Raw genomic sequence first — 15,734 nt, 5'->3', positions numbered from 1 at the left:
GGTGAACCAGCACGATGCAAATTGTGAGTAGCAAGGAAAATAAAATAAAAATGCCACTACTCATTCAATGCTTTAAAACGAACTGCTTTCATGGAACGGAAATTAATTAAAATTTCATACTCCTATCAGTGACTAAAGAGTTCTGACAGTCGTGCACGATTTTGGACGTGGCTAAAGTGCCATGGTATAGGTTACCGCTTATGAATGATGAATTTTGCATCAACCTTCAACCTCAGTAACTTATTGAGGCTCGCAATAAACAGAACGGCGTCGGTTAGAGACTACAGCGAAACAGCAAAGATAAATGCGATTAGTGCGATCTCAGCCACGTTGGCGATTTTCAAAAACCAAAACCAAGAAGATTATTAAATATTAAATAGACGTAGAAAGTGTTCTAGCGTCGAATTATAATTTCTTAATTAAGCTACCCTCAGTGCTTATGGTAGTCAAATTACCCTGGGCCGTGAGAAGTGAGCTGCATCGACTTCAATAATATGAATATTCCTAGCTATGAAAACAATTTAGGCACCTCATACCAAAATCGAATCTTCTGTCCCCTCTATAGGATATGGAAGCTATGGTGGATAAGTCATAATTCCGATTCGCTTAGGACATTCTTTGTCCAATAACAGTTTTATTAAATTCTGTTAAAATTACGATATCATTAACATTTTTTTACTGTTCCAATAAAATCATTAGTCAGTACTATTTCACGAAACAAGTCTGCCATAAACGGGTTAATTCTCAGACCATTATCATTTTCAGTTGAACGTTTAAAAGCGTTTGATTAGCTATCCTATGGATCTATATTTGATACCAGAAAATCCGGTAGCAGCTTTATTTGTTCCAGGATTAGAACAATAAATATTTCATTTACGGTCAAATGTAAATAAACCGATGAGATTAAGTAGCAATTTCAAAAACTATTAATTATACAACAACCATCCGTGGAAAACACTTTGGAGCTTGAATTACCCATGGCTCGTTTTCCGTTAATTGGCTAATAAACCGTTTGTAAAGCGAGTGAGTATTATATATTTTAAGATCCGGCTTGGATCCGCCTGGTTTCTGAAGACGTTGTAATGTTACACTCGCTCACTTGAATGTCATTCTCGATGGGCAAATAGTCTGCTCGTTTATCTACAGAGCTTTCAAGAAAGGTAACGAATTTTCTGATAAATCCAAGCCCAGTTTGTATTGTTTAAGTTCAATGTTGAAATTTTTTGCAAGTTTCGCAGCAAAGCAGTTGCTGTTGTTGAAGATAATGTTGAATAAGAATGATGAGCCTATGTCGCTAATGTTAAGGTTCATCACTTGTGCCTTCTTAAACAGTTCGTTTGCCGTTATTCTTCTAAAAAATGGTTGATTGCCGTTTTGTTGTAAATATTTCATTCGTTTCGCTCATAAGCTTTGCACAATGCCATCATATTGATCCTAATAACTCTCCTGCCTTTCCATAGTTTACATAACTCCAGTGCCTTACTGACGACTGAACAAACATCACTCCAGAACGAAGTTCGTGTCAAATACAACGGCTGAGGAAATCTCATCGTTCTGACCCCAATGTTAATACACTATATGACGAGGTACCGTAGCACATTCATGTTGGAAAGCAAAGGTTTTCTGGTGGTGAAAATTTAATAGAATCAATTAAGTTGATTGATTGGTAATTTAAAAGCAGTGGATAGCACGGGGACGATACGCACAGCGTACGATTCTGGCCATAGTGCACTTATGCGGAACTTTCTGATAGAGGTAATATTTGATTTTAAGAGAATAACTTTTTGACGTGAGCTGATCTGGTACAAATTTAATTTGATCAAAAGGTTTCTCTTTTAAAGTTGATAAATATCATACTACGCAATATTCTTATTTATCTTAGAATTTTTTTCTTCTTGGCGTAACGACCTTGTTGGTCATGTCTGCCTATTATTACTTGACGTATTCCTTTCGTAACGTTGATCGTCATTCCTGTTTTATACGGGAGGATCCGGTGTCGGTTGAGATTGAAACCCACGCCGTCGAAGTGGTGCACCCCTCCGCGCACGTTTTGATTTTCCTACCGTTGCTACCGCTCGGCTGTCGCAGACCTTCAATGTCCTTGAATTTAAAACCTTAGCAATATCCTTGAATTTAAAAATCAGTTTAAAATAGTTGAAATCATTGTTGAATTTAAAGCTGACATTTTGAGATGAAGTTTTTCATGTAGATATGTAACACAAGGACGAAACAATAATCCTTGTTAAATGACATAGAAAAATCCATCGAAAAAATATCATTTTTAATATCGAAACTCATCTGTTGAAGATATTTTGAATTCAATCTAATGCTGAAACTAGCGAGTTTTTTGAAATCGTTGACTCAGGCATTGTCTGTTTATTTAAGCCAATATTTCTGATGGCAACATCTTGTTTAGCTGAAACAGGATGTAATTAAAATGGTAACATTTGTCGTTTCCTCTCCATCAAACGACAAATCGGCATCAGTTTGAGTGTGCAAATTACACTGAAGGTATCCGGTAGTGGCAGGATAAACTTGACGAAAGTTGATTTGAAAATTAATTATAAGCAATCAATTCAACATTCATGTCAACCTTTCAAGCTTTTGCTCGAGCAGATGGTAAATACACTACCACATCTTTCAGCCTGCAACGTAATCATGTTGAACCATTTCATTGCCTTACGGCGTGATCTGAAGAATCGAGAAAGTTTTTAATCGCATCAGATTTTATACCTAATCGTATATCCGCTTTTTCTCTGGAATCTACGGGCCGACAAAAGACATAGTAGTGGTTGGTTTCCTGAATTTCTAATCAACAATAATTAACAAAAGTTAACCCAAATTGTTTTCCTACAAATGATTTAAGCTTCCGCTTCCTTAGCATTTGGGTTGAATCTAGAGAATACAAGTTTTTAATAAAATTTTGGATTTAAATCATTGTGCAACATAGAAACATAAAGAGTGTGTGTCGCTGCTTTGTGTTTTCCCATGTTCGGATAATTGTTTTTAAGTTAGCGTTTAGTAGATTTCACTGACATAAATTTATGAACTATTTTTTAATGTAAGCGCTATTTCCTAGAAATAGAACAAAATAGACTTCACGCAAAATACTAAAAAAAAAACCCACTTAGATATTCAAAAAAACTATTTGATGATCAATGCTCCTAGCAAAGTAAATCCATGTCAACATACATCATGCTGCCTCTTTTAATAAAAATGACAAACACGACAAATCCAGCGAATGATGATCGTTGTTTTGAGCTTAAGCCAAAAAAAAAATTATCGATCCATTGCTAAAAGTACAACAGAAAACCTGCACGATACACAACGGTGTGCTGAATAAGTGGCCTTTTATATAGATAAATAGTTTGGATAATGTCAACATGACAGTGTGCACAAACTATAGGCTTGTACGGTTGTTTACAGTCTTTTTTACATCATGATGGCAGGCAAAGTAGCATTTCGTTCTTTTGGACCTTTTTTGCGCTCAATGTATTATGACACTCCATCAACATGATGAGGTGGGTGTTTGGTAGCTGTTTCTATATGTGAGGTTCACAGCAATTTTAACTACTATACAAAAAGAATTGGCAACTTTAAGTCGCGAAGATAATTTTTCAAATGGGTACAATTTATACTCTATCGATTCACTTTACAGCAATTTATTATTGTCTATCGCTTCGTCAGGATAATCCTTCTTGGTCTATTAAGGTGATAATGCTCAGCTAGTTAGTTGAAACGTTTTAAAGGGAACATATAAGCTGACAGCGTTTTACGAGGGATTGATTTTCTACGGTTCACAAAAAATGTGTCGGCGTACTGATCAAATCCAATTTAGGACATATGCAAATAAAAAGGCCTTTTACCAAACAATGACCTCAATATGAAAAAAAGGTTTGCGTTTCAAGCCCAGAATATTCGATTTCTAGCAATATCAGTTTTCTCCATTTTACTACTTGGGTTTTTCTCGGTAGGATATGAAAAAAAACACCCTACATTACTTACTTATCTAGAAATAGTGGTGTCTTTGGAAAGCGAGGTTTTGCGAACGACGAAACCCAGAGGCTTTGGAGACTACTTAATTTAACAGGGGATTTAGCTTTTGTGGTACGGCAGTGAATCGTCATCTCGGCTCGGTATTATGTCGTTACATAGCATGAGGAAAACCGTCTGCTATTCATTCGTCATTCGGTCAAATCTGTTGACAGACAAGTTTGCCCATCCATCTCGATTCTAGGTTTTATTTGGTACCGCCGGCTTTCTTTACGTCGGATATGCTCCGTCTAGATATAACTTCCCGATATCCGATAAGGGGATTTTGCAACGAAGAATAGCATGGAAATGAGATGGAAAAGAATATTTTACTTACCTAATGGGGTCGTCTGTGCCGACGGTTGGGCGTTAACAGCTGCGTTGTTTGCATGTGTACGAATAACATCGTTCAATCCAGTAGAACTTCGGGTGATAGTGGTGTCCAACGGTTTTGCTCCGGTTGTTCTGGAAGAGTTGAAGGCTGTTGTGATTACTCATCATTCCATTAACTTTTTCCTGCTGCCTGCTACCTGTTACTTTGAAATATCTTCAACATACTCACACAAAAATGGTACTGTTTTACTTTTACTTGATTTCCTTTGGCACACCTTTATTGCATTGTAGCAAGCATAACTACAAGAATCTGAACAGGAGAAATGTACTTAGATGAGAAGAAAATTGGTTCCCCTGTCTCTTTGCATCTGAGAGTAAAAAAAAATATTTACATAAAATAATTCAATCCAAATATACGATTAAGGATCGAATATGTGGTTCAGGTTTTCCATTTTACTTATTGACTTATACTCTAAACAAAATGTTTAAAAAATGAAAATGTTTCAGACATGAGAGGATGCCTAATATAGGATTGAAAATAACTTAACCTCAATTACAAATTTCTTTGCATTGATTTGTGCAAATATTTGCCGATCGTCTTTCCTAGGGTATTTGGTACTCTTTTGGTAATTTCTACAAAGCAAACCTACACGTGGCATGCAGTGTTGCAATAGGAAAAATAATCATTCAACTTGCTAACGTTAGTTTTCTATCCAGTTTTATCTCGTTGAAGTTGTTTGTGGTAACATTCCCACTTGTGGCATAATACCGCAAGCTAGCAAGCTTACTGGTCCCCTAATTTTTCACTTACATTTGTTGACCACAAATTGGTTGAAAGACCAATAGCATCGAAAGTACCAACCGGTCTGTCAGACTTTTTGCTATGCAATCTAATTCATCACATGCACATTAGGTATATACTTCTCTCATACTTTTCCTCTGCCTACCTCTCTCTCGCATTCTGTATTTTTATCTGGTAGTTTGTTTGTGTTTCGGTTTCCCCTTTGCCCATTATCAAAACATTTGCACTGAAGAACTTTTAATGCACTTGTTGCTCCAACACGTAGAACTCGTTTTTTCTAGCAGAACCACTGTTTTGTTTAAAACCGAGACTTGGATTTGTCACCCAAATTTGATTGAATCTTTTTTCAACACCTTTATATACCATAGTTACACAATGAACACTGCTTTATAACTAAGGCATCCGTTTCCAACCAGAACACCTTCAACCCCTCTTTGAATATTGTGCTAAAACCAATGATTATTTTGGTGCGTCGCCTTTGGAAATAGAAACGTACGACGCAGCATCCCATGCGCTGAGAGGGATCCGGATATTTTCCCGACGAGAAATACTGGGAGAAGAAAGTGAGTAGCAACATGCTCTTCTCACAAGGAGCAACTCCATTCAGGACGTTATCGATGATGCCCAGAATACTCACGAGATATGAGACGAAACGGCACTAGGTTCGTCACGGCTAAACTGTTTTATGTGAAGAAAACCAAATATTGTCTGCATGTGTTGGTGATACCGCTAGATGGCGCTTGTGAGGCAATTTGAGATTGTAGGTTAGATTTTTTAATCTCGACAGGATAGCGAACAATATTTTCTTTCATTTTTATAAGATTGCATCGATATCTATGCAACGAATAAAAGCCGATTTTATTTTATCAAATACTTTGGAACTAAAGAGGTGTTTCCGTGTTTTAAAGAAATTTACATATTTTAAAGAAAACCATTTTTGTAAATACGAGGTTTCTACCGTTTTTATTCTTCTTTGAGACGTTTCTCTGCACTCAATTTTCATTGGTTGATTTTTTCCACCATAATGGCACAAAAGTACAAAATTCCAAAAGCATTCAATCTGATCATAATGTATCATTCAACTCTACAATGGTCGCATCAAGCCTGGCCTTGTGGAGGATTGTTTTTACTTGAGCTAGCTCAATCCATTGTCCCGCTAACGTTCTTTCAAATATATTGTTTCAGCGTGGGGTGGTAAAATCGCATTTTTGTTGGCGAACTAGCGAAGAAGTCGCCTCGTGTAGTTCGTATCCCGGTGGTACACCTTTGCGTGTGTTCGGAAGTACAATGCATGCAAAATGGTTCGTAATCGGTTTACATTGTCACCATGCAAGGTGTTCGCGCAAAACCCTGCGGACTTTTTTGTACAAGGATGTCGTTTGGTAAATGGAAGCCATTGAAGAGAAAAAATGGGAGAATACGTGACAACGGGGCTTAAAGGGTGCCGTCGGAAACATTAGGAATTCGTGTTCAGAGTACAAATCACTTGTAAATCATATTTCCATAAATTATTACGTTCAATTTTTGATCAGAATGTAGGAGTTGACAAAACCATGGAAAATGTTATGATATGATACTGAATTGTAGTTGACCGTTGTATAATTTTGAGTCATGAGATATTTTCCTATTTCCATAGCTGTAACACCTTACGTATCGACTGTGGACTTTGTTAGTAATGCCGAAAATTAAAATTTATCTTACGGTCCGATTTGATTTCTAAGGGGATTTGACAATATCCAATTGCTATACCTAACCGAAAGTTTTAATATGATTATTTTAATGTGAATAGCAAAATAACCCATTCATTTACCAACGGAAACGCCAAATATTACGATAACGAAATAATCTTATTGAAATTGATCAAATTTGCCTTGTAATCTCATCTGGTTACAAATCCATCCTATTTTTTCGCGTAGATCTAACACAAATGAGGCGATAGAAAATACGCAAAACGTGTCAAAGAGCAGATTTCGAAAAAAGTAGCAAACACCTATAGGTCGGTCAGTGCGACAGCCTAAACCGATCACAGACATTTTGTTTCTTTCCCTTAACGAAGCGGATTCTAGCACACGGAAACCCCATGGCATTTCCTACTTCAGTCCACACATTTTATGGTTCATAAAACGTGATCCGCCTGTGCGAAAGAAGCTGATATTAATTAAGATATCCGAAAATTTGATTGTGCTCCAAGCAGGAGCGGGAGCAGATCCAGCACTCCCCGTGACTGTAGCTGCCATAAAAGTGAAACCCCGATACCCCTACGTAAAGGGATTAGACATTCGGGGAAAGATGCTTGCTTGATAGCAAAAATACGGAAGAAAGTGTGCAGCAACCAGTTGTTATGGTAGTGGTAGCCCACCGAATGTGCAGTTCGTGCCAAAAGAGCGAATGGGCATCTTAAGCGTTCGCGTGGTATGGTATTTGATGACTATGGTGAGGTTAACATGGGTGTAACTAGCACTAAAATAAATCAAAGCGAAATATGCAACCACTACTTTCACGCCACGGCTGTATGGTGGTTAGGTTTGGTTTTTATTATATAACGTTACCTTCGTTTGATGGATGAATTCTCCATAGTCTCCAATGGATCAAAAGCTCTATACTTCATAAAACTGGTAAATCTGGGTGATGGAGACTGATTTGTGGTGTGCATTGAACTTAATTAAGAATACTACAGAATAGCTGTATGAATGGTATACATCAAAGAAAGTATTTTCTATATTACTTAATTTTGAGAAACAACAAGGTTAAAAATACTGAAACTTATGATTATGCTAAAGATTAATTTAAGTTTTGTCAGTTGTTCATTTCAGGATTCAAATAATTTAATCATATACAAGCCAGTTACATTTTTATTCTCGTCCCACATACATTTATTTCCAATCTTTTTGTATCTGCAGCAGAAAGTAAATATGCAATGGTTACTAATGTGTGATTAAAACCACTATTTTGATCGCATGAGTTTTTTTAGTTGGGAAGTGTATGCTATGAGATTCATTTCTCAGCTATAACAGCTAAATCGTCAAAAATCTTCATGAAATCTCTATATGCTGCAAATATAACATTGCGATATAAACGTATTTTCACAAAAATGATGCCCAACTACAAGAATTGTTTCAATTATGGAGACGCCTGGTGTTTAACTACAAATGGGGGTTAGTTATGGAGACGCCCGGTAGTTGATTTAAAGTCTGAATTTTGGTATTGCATTCCTGGTTTCGGCAATCACAAACCAGATGTGAAAACTAGTAATTTAAGAAATATTTTGTTATTTTTATTTCTTTTCCTTAAGAATTCAAAGTTTCTACTTTAACCTTTGTTTGATGGATGAAGGTCCATGTAAATGAGAAGAATTGAGATGTTTTTTTTTAACGATTGCACAAGATTGTTGAAACACTTCTGCAGTTCATATTTACTTTAGTGGTAATATGTTAAAGGTTACTTCGTCATAATACCTCAACACTAAAGGAGGGAACTTTTTCTCTTTTGACTCAGGGAGTTAGAAACATGAAGTACGAACTAAGAACTAATACATTGTTGATGTTATGGAATAGATGGGAAAGAAAAAAGAAATACTGTAGTAGTTTGGAGATGCGGTGAAATGTCGTGAAAAGATCAAGGAACCTGTTATAGGCCTTCAGGTTTTCTGCTTCAAGTGGATATGAGTGATAGGCAGAGTTGCTGACGCGTCGGATTAACGTCAGTTCTGACATAGGTTCTATTTGGCCAGCCACAATAAAACCAAACCAGGATGGAAGATGTTACCTATTTGGCCTTGAGTGGTAATTATAATTACCTGCACAAATGGTTTGGGGAGAATAATGTTATGGAAAACTTACTGTCCTTCGTGACCAACACTAGAAGTGTTTCTGTTTATTTGAATATTCATTTGTTTGGTATACATTTTATTATACTGGCGTAGATTTTAGAACAACAGCTAAGAAATATAGATTATTGATCCTGACACATTGAGATCTCGCTTGATGTGACAAATTTTAGGTACTTCTTCAATAATAACCCTGAAAACAGCTAAAATTTTATGAATACTATAATGACTAATCATGCTTACAAAAGAGCATACGCTATTGTAACAGCTTAAAAAAAAAGAATTTATAGATGAGAACCTAATTTTCAAAAAATAATTTTATAACTTCCGAAGAAAGATGTACTAAAGGAAAATGTGTTCAGTTTGTGAGGTAGACTTAAATACTAATTGTAAGTTAAATCAGACTGATTTTTTCCTTGAAAAAATCAATACAAATTTTATAATTTTACAATTTAAATTGACATCGAAAATCTATATATCACCATCAATTACTAGACCGATGTTTTTAAGTAATCTCTAGTAAGTACAGACTTCAATAGGAGCAGAGTCTTTCGTTCTTATGCTATCTTAAACCTGTCCTTTTGTGCAACCACATGCTGAAAAACTTTAGGAAGACTCTTTGGGTGTGTTTTTGCCAAACTAAAATACGGTGCACCAATGATTGGAACAGCGGGCAACGCATTTGAATGCGGTGTTGTATACAGTTTCTACCAACCATCCGAATTCAGCGTAGAGCTTCAGCATAAGTAGCAGATGGTTCAACAATTGCAGATCTGGTGCTGATTCTGCACTGCATCACCCGACAGAACCTTAATTTTCTTCTTTTTTTTGCTTTTAAGAGAATATGTGCTGCTGATATGTTAATCTTGGCCCGATAATATTGCTTCACTAAAGGCATGTTCCAGCTGTAAACTAATAGAAGTGTACAGGAAATTAAAAGTCATCTAACCACACATTAGGACAGCCTCCATGAATTTTCTGTAAATTAATAATGAATACAAATCAATCCACACGATCTACATCCAAACAAGGCATTCATCCGAATATTGTGATACAAAAATATACATTTCAAAATGCATACATACAAAAGCACAAGACGAGAAATCTAAGACGTGATTTTTGGAACCATTGGAACTACTCATAGTGGGTCAACGTTATATTTATTTCTTGAGTTGATTGACAATTCGATGTTTTGATTGATAACTATGACTTTTTTAAGTATGCAAGGTACTGTATCAATGGTTTGCTACTGGCGTACTAAATTTCACCCAGGAATTATAGCGTGTAAAATTTAAGTTGAACTCTTGTGATGTCCAATAAAATCATCCATTGACGCAACCTTTAAACCTTTTTGTTGAGTTTGTGTTATGTGTTAAGCGTAGTAACGATAATTCATTGACATGAATGCAAGAAGACCCAAAAATTATACAGTACAGGCTGATGCAAGCCGTTGCAGGCTGATGGAAGCCGGCTCATGGATCAACAGAGCTGAGAAGATAAGCAGAACACAGCTTACATCCATAGTCGCGTACCAATCAATAAATTACCTATTTGAGAGATAAATGTTAATTATAATCAATCAACTGTAATTTATAGTTAAGTAAATTTAAAAAAGAAATGAAAAAAACTTTTTAAATGCTAGTTCACATTTATATGCTTTAAACTATTGCTTTCACCAGATTGTACGAAACCAAGTGCCAAGGCAAACATTATGGCTAGCGTAATTTTTGTTTCTTATGTTATGTGCAAATACTGAATTTATTCAGACTCAAACTGTAAAAACCTTACTCGAGGCCAAAAAAGAAGAGTTTATGGTTCTAGAACAAACACAATAGAACAGGAAACTCCTGGTGAACCGTACCGAAACAAGTTCAACGTGGTGGAGAGATAATGAGACGAACTTTGGAATAGTTTCAACCGTGCAATTAGGGCGACAAGAAAGATGAATTTATGGAGCCATTAAGAAACTGATAAACAGCTTGAACGCGTCTTTAATTGTTGTTAGTATTATGGTTTCAGTATAGTATGTTGTGGCGAGGAGGGATAGTTTTTTCGTTGAGATTAATTTAAGGTCCTCTTAACGTTAGATTCTTTTAAAATTATTCTAAAAGCGCTTTGTTTATATCGATGACGCGGAAGTGTACGTGGAATAGAAACGTTGGCTTTTGCATTTATTGGAAAATGATTTATTAAAGCATTTGAAATAAAAGCTATGTTTATTAATGGTTCTAGATTTCAAGCAAGTGTTTTTTTTAACTAAGATCATGGAAACTTTTGTACACTTTGTGTGGTATTGTCCACATAGAGCTTAAGAGAACAATATTGAGTAATGGCATGTATGTTGAGTAGGAAATTCAATTACCTAAAATATAAGCGAAAATTTTTGTAACCATCTTAAAACCAATACTCATGTTATCTCAAAACAATGTTTTAACGCTTTGTTGATATCCTTACGAACGCTTAATGGCTTCTAGTACAGAATTTGGTACTGAGAACACACTGATGTATCAAGCAGTACAATGAATTCGACATTATGGCTCCTACGCTGTGACGATTAGCAAGGCCAAGTTTTTATTTTCTTGTAAAAGCTTGAAAAGGAGAAGAATGAACCGATTCCGAAAGAGATCCATCATTTTCTCCTGCTAGTTTTAATTGGTTGTCAGAATGAAACCGTTATAAATTTAAAGCAAGTAATGACCGATCATAAAATGTTATGAAGGTGGCCTCAGCTGTTGCCTTCTCGACCGAAGAATTATATTTTCGAAAACCGTCACCTGTTTGACGATAGGTTCACACTGGCCCCGAAATGAACTATAATCGTTTGTCATGCAAATTCTTCGTGAAAACGTTTGTTCTGCTGCTTTGAATTATTAATTCTAGTCAACGACAACCGTAGTCATTACGCACAGGTACTGTTTTCAATTATAAGTGACAGTTATTATCATAAGCGTCCTTAGATTAAGAAGAACAAAGGTGTGAAAAAAGTCGTCAACAATTTTGTTTTCTCTTCTTCTCGCCTTTGAGTTCTAATTCAAATTACACTCAATTAGTAGGGGCCCTGGAGTTTTACGACCTGTCGGTCCAAGAAATGATCGGCTTCATGTGTGGAAAAGCGTTCGCTTGATCAAGTGCCCTTTTGATCTTGCTGATAGAGGTCGCTATATTTTGAGCCCGTCTACGATTGCTGATTGCGATTAGTTTTCATTATTCCTTCGAAACACTAAATAATAGCCGCTTATAAAAATTATTTGTTGTGGTTATAATTTTATCACACTGTTGTTAAAATAACACACAAACCTACATTATCATAACTTTTGTCTCTTTAAATTATCTTCATACAGCGCTGCATAAATTACCATAATGGGAATTTAATGTTTCTTTACAATATACCATTAGTTGACAAAATACAAACACACAAAATATGGCTCTAATGCGTGTACTTGAGAAACTTCTGCTTAGAAGAAAACTTTGTCCGCAAACATCCGGCCATGCCACTGACTTGACTTTTTCCCACCATGTACGTTTACATAACACCAGCACTAGACAAGCGTAAATGATGGCGGTTGAATGAATTCATATTGTTGTATCGTTTTTTTTTTTCAAATGTGTTTTGGAGCTCTTCTGACCATTTAACCATTTCCACTTTTAAAACGTGTAGGATCAGTTAACGTTACTACAGATTATCCAATAGACGCAAAATATGGTTCGTTTATTGTATTTTGTTTAAATTTCAAGTGGACCCAACGAAGTTTGTTTCGTCCAATATTAATAATACGTGGCAGGTTGGAAGATCATGTTGATATTCACGAAGCAGAACATCTTTAATTCGACGATACAGAGCTGGTATATGAATTTCAGTCAATACATTGCTACTCATACTTCATTGTAGATCATCCATTTTTCGATTCAAAATTTCTTTATCAAAAGCGGTATGAAATATCGTTCACCCGCCATTTTTATACGAATCCTATAATTGACGTGACTTTTTATGTCGATCTTTCCAAACGATCTTTCTTTGAAGTATAGAAACTTCAGTTCTTGCAATTCGTTCATCGATTCCAGTGATTGTGATGTTTCATCAATTGTAACTTTATATGCTTCTCAAAATGTTGTTTTACCCACATTTACAGTGGGTTGTGTAAATTTGTCCTAAGACCAAATAAAAAAAAACCTGGATGTCCATGTAGCTTGTGTAAAAAAAACTTGTAAATCTTTTTACTTGTGTATTGTTTTTCTTGCTGTACTTCTGACTAAGGAGTTCTTGGGGCATTCTACAACCATTCTTCCAATAAGCTGACAACTGAAATAAAAAATAAAAACTGCGGGATGTGTAACAACGTATCGGCCCATTTGATACTTCTCTCACATCCTTCAAAGCCAAAACCGCCAAATCGCTTCCAGCGACGTACTTGAAAACGATTTCACTGAACTTAAATCCTCAACACTTATACGTATTTTGAATACCTTACACAATATAGCCCAATATGATATGAAGTTGATGTTTTCGAAAGTAAAGAACATGGGAAGCTTTTTGTGAAATCATTATAAAACATGCTAACGACATTGTATGAGTCCACAGGCTGAAGTACCATTGGATATGAAATGTTTGCGTTATGATCAAATGGAATCTTTTTTAAATTTTTTAATGTGTAAAAATCCCTTCTTAAGAATTTTTCGAAACCGTCATTGCGTAAAAAGGAACAAATCATAAGAAGACATCGGTATGATTGGCCCAGCCCACAGTGGTTCAGCTTGAGCGGCGGTCCGGGCGTCCAAATGTTGTATACAGTTTTTCGATGTTTTCAAGACAATAATTAACCAAGACTGTGAATTAGAGTTTTCCAATCTGGATCCAACGTTGCTTTTTGCAACTACCTTGTGCAAACACCACCATCAACTTAACTATAATTTTGGCAAGAATTTTACGCCAGACAACCTTATTACTACACTAGCTGATTAACCCGATTTCATCCGGGTAGAAAGAAATTCCAAACGAAAGAGTGTTTTCATTCAGTGTCTTGAGTTTTGCAATTTAGCGTTTTGGGGATTGTGGTATTTTTTTTTATTACCTTTAGTCGACGAAACCATGTTAATACACATTTTACATTCGCTATCTAATTGTGCTTCCACCTTGGTTCAACCATTTAAAATTCATCAATTGAAGCAAGTATGAGAAATACCCCAGTTAAACCCTCACCCCACGATATGTACGCTTTTTTCAAATTCGTCGCATCCGTAGTAATGTGGCATCTTATTGTTTTACTTAAATTCTATTGTTCAGGTGATAGAAAGTTATAGGCAGGAAGGAGGCATAAGAATATTGGACATTTCACACTTGAAAAATTGTCTTTCTTATGATTATGTTTAGTATAAATTGATTAGACCGATTTTGTGTGATTGAAAATATTTGTTACGTAGGAGAAGATAGAAGAAGTCTGGGATTTGGTCGATTTAGTAACCCCAAATACAACGAAAATGATACCCATATTGCATTTTACCCACTGTTAAGCTAGGGGGTAGGATGGAAGCCCCTCTTTCCCCTTCTTCTACATGGATGACATTTTATCACATGATGGCTACATATTTAAGTAGTATATGTACCAAATTTTATAAAACCCCATTCCATAATTGTTGAAGTATTAATATTTTTCATCATTTTGAGGGATAGGGGTTCGGAAGGGGGACAGGGTAGGAGGACAATCGAAAGAATAATATATTGGCAATGCTCCAGCCAAGTTTGGTACAGATAGACTTAGTAGATTTTGCGTTGTATGCATGTGATAAGAATTAACGTTTTTAGTTTTTAGCATTGCTATTGTTATGCTGAAGAAGAGGAGGGTAGAGGGAGTCTGGGCTAAGATTGAACATTAAGAGTAAGGCCATTCGATTTAGAGACCATAAATACTACGAAATTGATACCCGTATTGCATTTTTACCATTTTTAAGGTAGGGGGTCATATGGGAGCCCCCCTTTCCCCTTGCCGTAGATCGATAAAATTTTAATCCATGCTATGTCCCTATGTAAGCAGCATGTTTATCATTTTTTATGAAAATCCAATCACTAATGGTGGAGCAATAATTGTTTTTCATTAATTTTAGAGGGTAGGTGTTCGGGAGGGGTAAGGAGGATTGGAGATATCAACAAACGAAAATCAGATCATTCAATCCTGGAAAATTAGCTACCTTCCTGCCAAGTTTGGTGTAAATCGGCCCGGTAGATTTTGCGTGATGCGATCACATACATACATATATAGGTTATGATTAGTATTAATTATTATTAATAGTATCCGTGAGCTACCCTTGGTACCTCACGTGACTACGCTAGGTTAAGTAGTATTAGTAACCTCGCCTCACTTTGGTAATCGGCAGATGTACCAAACGCGTAGAGGCAGTCGGAGGTCAGCATCCAATGCGTTAAGTTGAATTATAATAAACGTATTCTTATAATTGGCGCAGTCGACGGTTCTTGCAAAAAAAAGCCCACGTACGAGGCACCTGTTGTCCCGAGTGATCGATCGTTGAGTGTATATCAATAGATTTGCGGCAATAGTTACGTGCAAGTGAACCTACAAAGTATTTTTTCAAACAAATTGTTTGTGACAAAAAGTAAAATAAAATGGAGCCCGATCTAAACCAACTTGTAGAGCAAGTCAAACTTTTGACTGCTCACCAACAATTGATAACGGACGCTTTATCTACAATGAACGGGAACCGTTCAATATTGTCCATCCCCGACCCAGT

This window comes from Anopheles coustani, chromosome 2 (genome assembly GCF_943734705.1).
Source record: "Anopheles coustani chromosome 2, idAnoCousDA_361_x.2, whole genome shotgun sequence".
Lineage (NCBI taxonomy): Eukaryota > Metazoa > Arthropoda > Insecta > Diptera > Culicidae > Anopheles > Anopheles coustani.
This window is presented reverse-complemented; position numbering follows the sequence as displayed.